At 45.7% G+C, this 7,233-nt stretch overlaps 1 long non-coding RNA gene across 2 annotated transcripts; it reads right to left on the minus strand.

Annotated features, from left to right (window-relative positions):
* Nucleotides 1–17: 17 nt before the first annotated feature.
* On the minus strand, nucleotides 18–5,693 carry LOC107513152. 2 transcript variants are annotated; one of them, XR_001597476.2, is made up of 4 exons: nucleotides 5,638–5,693; nucleotides 2,364–2,507; nucleotides 2,084–2,212; nucleotides 18–329 (listed from the first exon to the last, which is right to left on the minus strand). It is a non-coding gene; the product is annotated as an uncharacterized LOC107513152 (long non-coding RNA). The 2 variants fall into 2 exon arrangements; XR_001597475.2 differs by lacking the exon at nucleotides 5,638–5,693 and adding an exon at nucleotides 2,644–2,750.
* Between the last annotated feature and the right edge of the window lie 1,540 nt (nucleotides 5,694–7,233).

A 7,233-nucleotide genomic window follows, 5' to 3' on the forward strand; every position in this document is an offset into this window, starting at 1 on the left:
GGGCTGCGTGCCTCGGAGCCTCACGCCACCCCCAATTCGCAGCATCGTACGTGCCTGGCGCTTCCCGAGCTCACGTGAGCTCATCCAACCTGCCCAACGATCCCATGAACTGTGTGTGTCTCCTTCCCGAGGTACAGATGGGGACACCGAGGTTCAGGGAGAGGCAACAGACGTGCTCAGAGCCCCTTGTCCTGGATTCTGATCCAGATCTGCTTGGTTTCGCGCGATCGCAACAAGCAATGTCTTTGAGTGGGTGCTGTGCCGAGCTCTTTCACGCGCGTTCTCCGAGGGCTGCTCTGCGGCAGGTATTCGGGACCATTCTGCAGATACTGAAAACAAGGCTCATCAAGGTGGCAGTCACTGGTTCAAAGTCACAGAGACAAAAAGTGGTAGAGCCTGGATTTGAACCTTCAAAGCAGGAGTTCTCACTGAGCTGTGGGTGGGTACCTTTTTCAGTGCCTGCACCTTTTTTTTTTAAAGGAAAAAAACCCCAAAAACTCAGGTTTCGTGCCAGACCCTGTGCTGTGTGCCCTGGGTATACAGAGGTGAGAAGATAGTGTCCTCAAAATTCAACTGGGAGGTACACACAGGTGAAGAACGAGCTGTCATCAGTACATGGAGGGCTCGACAAACTCCCTCTGCCCCGCCCCGCCCCCCCAACCTGGAAAAAGCAGAATGCCCTGAGACAGCTGAACTAGTAAAGTTACTTTCAATGCGTGGTGTGACGCCATTCCATCGTGGCTCTCTATAATAAATCTGATATCCCTAACATTGTTGCAAAGGAACAGACCCCTTGTGTACCCCTGCATACCCCTCTGAAGCCATTCTCTTCCTCAGTAATCACATCCCAGCCAGGCTGGTCCCTTTCCTCCCACTTCTGGCCTTCACATGTATACTGTTCCCACTGACGGTGACACGCTTTATGCCAGCACTCCCTTCTAGCTACTCCTCGTTTTCCTCCAGGCCTCCCTTCCCTCGGCTCAGCCCCAGAACCAGACATGGCTCCTTTCCTGCATTTTGCAGTCTTGTAATTATTTACTTAATTTATAACTGTTCAACCTGCATCTTTCCCACTAGATTAGAAGCAAGTTCAGTATCAGGACTGACTGGGGGCCCAGTCATCTAGCACAAGCCCTGTACACAGCAGATTCTCAATAATTATTTGTTGTTTGGAATGGTCTATCCAGTTGTTTAGCTAGGTCGAGTTACTTAGCCTTTATGAGGCCCGGTTTCTCATCTGTAAAATGGAGATAATAATAATAATAATGTTGACCTCCTGGAACTGTTGAGAGAATTAAATGAGTACATTTATGTGAAGTACATAGTACAGTGCCTGGCACAGAGAATGCTTGTGGAGAAAGTGGGGAGATTACCTAATGGGCACAGGTTTTATTTTTGAGTGATGGTAATGTGTTGGAACTAGATAGAGGTGGCGATTGCATGACATTGTGAACGTACGAAAATGCCACTGAATCGTTCACTTTAAAAGGTTGAGTTTCATGTTATGCTAATTTCATCTCAATAAATGTTAAAACAGGTGTTACTACTTGTATTCATTTGCTAGGACTGCCATAACAAAATGCCACAGACTGAGTGGCTTTGCCAGAAAGTTATTTTTTCATACTTCTAGAGGCCAGAAGTCTGAGATCAAGGGGTCAGCATGGTTGGTTTTCTTCTGAGGCCTCTCTCCTTGGCGTGTAGATGGCTGTCTTCCCTCTGTGTCTTACGTGGAATTTGCGTGTGTCTCTGTGTCCTAACTCCTGTTCTTATAAGGACATCAGTCCTGTGGGATTAGGGGGCTACCCTAAACAATCTCATTTGACCTTAATCACCTCTTTAAAGACCCTGTCTCTGGGGTTAGGGCTTCGATATGGGAATTTGTGGGAGATGGTGCTACCGCAGCAGCTGCTGCTAGTCATTAAAACAGAAAGGTTTAGAGGAGGTCCTGGAGTCCAGCAGATCTGAGATAAAGTCTGGACCTTCAGGCCTCTAAATTCCTGGCCTCCTTCTTGCCTCCCCGCGCCCGCCCCGGGCATGACAGACCCTGTTTACCATGCCTCGGCTTCTCAAAACGCTGACTCACCTTGACCTCTGTGTCCTCACCCTCTCTCCAGGGCTGCCTCTTCCCAGTCTCCTCTGCAGTCGCCCCCAGATGGTACATGTTGGCACAGCCACAGGCCCGCTTCTTTCACTGTCTCACCCCTGTCTACAGCTTGAATGACAATCCAAACCCAGTTAAAATGTTCCCATTTCTCTCCGTTCCCATCCAGACTCACTCAGCCCACTGCTCACCTACATTCCCTCTGGGATCCTGAAATTGAAGTTTTCTCGAACTGACCTCACATCTTCCCCTCACCACTTACCTTGTCCTCTTCCAATTAGCTCCTGCCTTAAGAAAGACTGCCCATCCATCAATTCCTGCAAAACAGCATATTGTCACCATCCTTGGTACCTCGCCATCCAAATGCCACCTAGAGGTGAACATCTCTGTGCATTGGTCTTCTCACCTATAAAATGGGAATAAATGAAACCACATATAGATATCAGTTACTATTGCTGAATTGTTCTCAACCATTGCACATAGCGTAGTGACCTCTGTCCGATCCTACGAGGCCGGGAAAGAGGGTTGGGATTTTATCTTACGTGTCCTGGGAAGCGCTATCCATGTTCGAATGCCCAACAGAGGTTAAGTTCTCTGTGCCTCAGTTTTTGGAACAGGGAAGCGATTTCATAAAAGGTCAGTCCTAATATTTCCCAAATCTGTCTCCTTCTGCCTCCTCGGCCACGGTGCCAGTCAATGCCTGCATTGTGCCTCCTAATCATTCTCCTGGCTTCCGCCCTAGTCCTGAGAATGTGAAAATCGTCTCCCATGACACTCGGACCTCGATAAACAGTTTCTAACACGTTAGGTGAAAGGCAGAGCTCACAGCTGCACAGATGATTGGTAGGAATACCTATCACTTCCTTATCAATGACATCCCAACCCTCTTTTTTCTTGATTTCTGATCAAAGATGACCAAGATGCTGTTGGGGGAAAAATTAAAGTCTCCTGCCAAACCAGAAAATCCTTGTCACAAGTCCAGAGAAGGAGAACAGTTTTATTATTGAACAAGCATTAAACCAGACTGTGGTACACATCACAGATAACCACTAATGAGATGACAGAGACAGACAGAAATCTCACCTTTTTTATACATGACCAAGCCTCCCATTACATACATGCTCCTGAGATTAATAGTAATTTGTCCTCAGGTGAGAGGACCTAACTAAGCCTTTGTTATATATTCTTTTCTAGTTCATCCTAAGGTTACCTGGTAATTGGGGTACCCATTGTGCTACCTAATTGCTTTTGTCTCAAAGAATAATGAAACTTCTCATCTTTATGACAGGCAGGTGATCACAGTTTGGAACAAAGTGCACAGGCTAAACTCCCACACACAGGGAAATAGGGACATCATCTTCCTAGAAATTTCATTTCAAAGAGATGGTTCCCAAGCCCTTGAGAAAAACATTCCTGGGTTGTATTACTGGCAAGAAGTTTGTTTTTTAAAAAATTTGCAAACCATAGTATATTTATACAATGGAATATTATTCAGCCATAAAAAGGGCTGAAGCACTAACACACACTACGACATGGATGAACCTTTAAACATGCTGAGTGAAATAAGCTACGTATGAAAAACAAATGTTGCACAATTCCATTTATTTGAAATATTGAGAACAGGTCAATATCTATCACAGAGACAGAATACAGATTAGAGGTTGTCAGAGGTTAGGGAAGGAGGAAATGAGAAGTTATTCAATGGGGACAGAATTTCTGTATAGGATGATGAAAAAATTCAGGGAAGAGGTGGTGGCGAGGGTTATAGAACACTGTGAATCTTTTTAGTGCCATGACATTGTTTACTTAGTATCTGCTCTGACAAAGTAACCGCTTGAGCAAAAGCCAACCAGTAAACTGTACACTTACAAATACTTTCATGTATATTTTATTTTCTATTATATATATTTTACCATAATTGAAAAAAATAGCACATGCAAGACAGATTTACATACATATCAAAGAGACAAGAAAGACATACACGCACACATTTTCTCGAGGAAATACTCTAAGAAAGGAGAAAATGGCTCACTTTTCCTTTAGGCAACAGGGAAAATTCTAAGTTTTAAAATTGATCCTGCAGTACCCTCTTGCTGAACAGTAATTGCCCGAGAGCTGGTCCCTTAGTTTCTGCTGAAATTATCTAGCACAGACCTAACCCTGCAGCAATCCTCCCCTGGCCTCTTTCTACCTGGCCCCCTCGAATTTCTCAGGGTGCCTTCTTCCCCCCGCAGCAAGCTGATAAACCTATCTCTGAGGACTATCGTGCATCTGTGGTTATCTTAGGCTGGATGACATAAACATTCCTCTCCCATGAGATCGCTACATTTTAGCCAGAGGGACCATGTCAACTCCCTCCAACATGGTCAATAGCTCTCCTTATTATTTTCAAAATGAATATACACATCCTTTCTCTTCTGGTCCATCTCCCCAAGTCTTCCTCCCACCTGAGGGTCTTTGTTAATGTAGAGTTGCATTTTCCTGGAGGGCCTGTTTCCCAGCTTTTTTAGATTTTTCATTTAGGATGAATTCCTAAGTAAACAGGAAAGCATTTACGCAGGATGGAAGAAGAAGGGGGCATTGCAAGGGGGCTTTCCCAGTGAGGGGCCCTGAAGTTAAGCCTCATTAGTTCTATGGTAAATAGGTCTCTTCCTATAAAACAGAAACCTCCATGAAAGTAGAGCCTGTGTCCAAGTTTGCTCAAATATTTACAGAACGTACTGCCAGAATAGGTGAGAGGGTCTCACACTCTCCTACAGATACAGCCTTCCGACCCACTAACCCCAACACCAGCCTGCACGAGCGTGGCTTGCTCCCTCACCCCAAGTCTCTCTCCATAGTAACCGTATGGTTGAGGCTTTTTCTGACCACCCTCTTTAAACTGTCACCCTGCTTTGTTTTTCTCCAAAATGACTTATCACCACCTAACATGCTCCTAAAAAAAAAAAAAAAAAAAAAACACAATACAAAACAAAAAAACGTACTGATTGTCTCTCTCCTAATAGGATGCGAGCTCTACTGGTTCATTACAAGGGCCTGACACTAGCAGGTTCTCATTACATCTCTTCTGAATGTGTGAATTCATCCCATAAGTGCTGTTCAGTTGAGTCGAATATATTTTGCATGCAGGATGGACACGAATCTTTGAGGCCCAGAGGACAGACTATGGTAGACAGAACGATGGCCCCTAAACAAGTTCACAGTCTATAATTCCTAGAACCTGTGAATATATTACTATGACGTACCATCGACAATTCTCCCACACCGGCTGGGTGTCCTATAATTCAACTCAATCCTGACACTATCTACCTGATGCTATGGGCCTGGAGTAAGACTCCACAGGTTAAGGGTTCAGTCCTACAAGGCTTCAGTCCTACAAGACTACCCCCTCCCCACTTTGGAAGCCAATTGCAAGTCCCCCTTGTCACCAGGGCTGCTGACAGACCAGCTACAGATGGGAGGGTCCCACAGTACCCTCCTGGGTTTGATTCATTTGCTAGAGCGGCTCACAGAACTCAGAGAAACATTTTACTTACTAGATTATGGGTGTGTAATAAGAGGACGTATCTCAGGAATGCCAGATGGAAGAGATGCATGGGACAAGCTATGGGGAAAAGGTGCAGAGCTTGCGTGCCCCGCCCCCCACCCCAGGTGTTCACCAGCCTGGAAGCTCTCCTTTTGGGTTTTTATTGAGGCCTCATTACACAGGTACAATTGATTAAATCATTGATTGAATCATTGGCCATTTGGTGATTCAACCTCCCAGCCCCTCTGCCCTCCCCAAGGTTGGGGGTGGGCCTGAAAGTTTCAGCCCGCTAATCACCAGGTTGGTTCCCCGGGCAACCAGCCCCCCATCCTCAAGTGCTTTCCATAAGTCACTCATTAACATAAACTCAAGTGAGGTTGAAAGGGGTTTGTTAAGAATAACAAGACACCTTTATTGTTCTTATCACGTAGGAAATTCCAATGTTTTAGGAGTTCTGGGCTAGAATGGGGACAAAGAACAACTATGTACTTCTTATGCTAAATCGCAGTATCTCTGTTAGCTTATGTGGCAAAAGGGACCTCTCGGATGTAATTAAGTTAGGAAGCTGGAGACAGGGGACATCATTCTGGACAACCAGGTTGGGCCCAGTGGAAGAGAAGTAGCAATGGAAGCAGGGGTCGGGGTGATGCTGGGCCATAAGCCAGGAAATGTGGACAGCTTCTAGAAGCTGGAAATCATAAGGAAATGGATTCTTTTCTAGAGCATAGGCATAAGCAACTGATACAGATTTCATACGGATTTTAGTTTTCTATTGTTGCTTTAATGAATGACCACAACCTAGTGGCTTAAAACAACACGTGTTTATTATCTCCCTGCTCTGGCTGTCAGAAGTCTCAAATGGGTCTTTTGTGGCTAAAATAAAGGTGTCGGCCGAGCTATGTTTCTTCTGGAGGATCGAGGTGAAAATAGGTTCTTGTTTTTTTTTTTGTTTTGTTTTCTTAGCTGGTAGAGGCTGCCTGCATTCCTTGGCTCATAGTCACATGACCTTACCCTTCGCAGCAATAATGCAGTATGCTGGGGATATCTTGTGCTTGTTCGTTTCACTGGCAAGCAGATAACGTCTACATAGAGGCAGATCTTACACACACACACGCATGCAACTATTACAAAACAACACTTCCCATCTGCCAAGTACAGGCAGAAAGTAGAGTTAGCTGGAGGATAGAGCAGAGCTGTCTTGAAAAGGCAGGGTTTGAATCAAAAAGCAATAAAAGTGGGCTCAGCAGAGGTGAGGGAGGAGGGTGGAGAGCCCAGGTGGGGGCCGTGGCAGGAGCAAAGGCCAGGAGGAAGGAGAATAAAAACTGTGTTTGGAACTATTGGGGCAAATCTGCACAAGGGAAGGCTTTGTGTGGATCCCTGAAGGGCACAGATGTTGAGAAGGCTGCTTGTGGCCAGAACAGGCCCTGAGTGTGGGCCAGAGGGGGTTAGCCCTCTTCCTCTGGTCCCTGGCGGCACCGAATGCCTTCAAACAAAGGCATAACTGGATGAGAGAGATGATTCTGGAAGGTGATATGGGGGCCGTGTGTGCTTTTCAAGGAAGGGGATACATGGCTTCTGGGAGGAAAAAGGGACAGTGTCTCTCTCC

Source organism: Rousettus aegyptiacus, unplaced genomic scaffold (assembly GCF_014176215.1).
Source record: "Rousettus aegyptiacus isolate mRouAeg1 unplaced genomic scaffold, mRouAeg1.p scaffold_m13_p_5, whole genome shotgun sequence".
Taxonomy (NCBI): domain Eukaryota; kingdom Metazoa; phylum Chordata; class Mammalia; order Chiroptera; family Pteropodidae; genus Rousettus; species Rousettus aegyptiacus.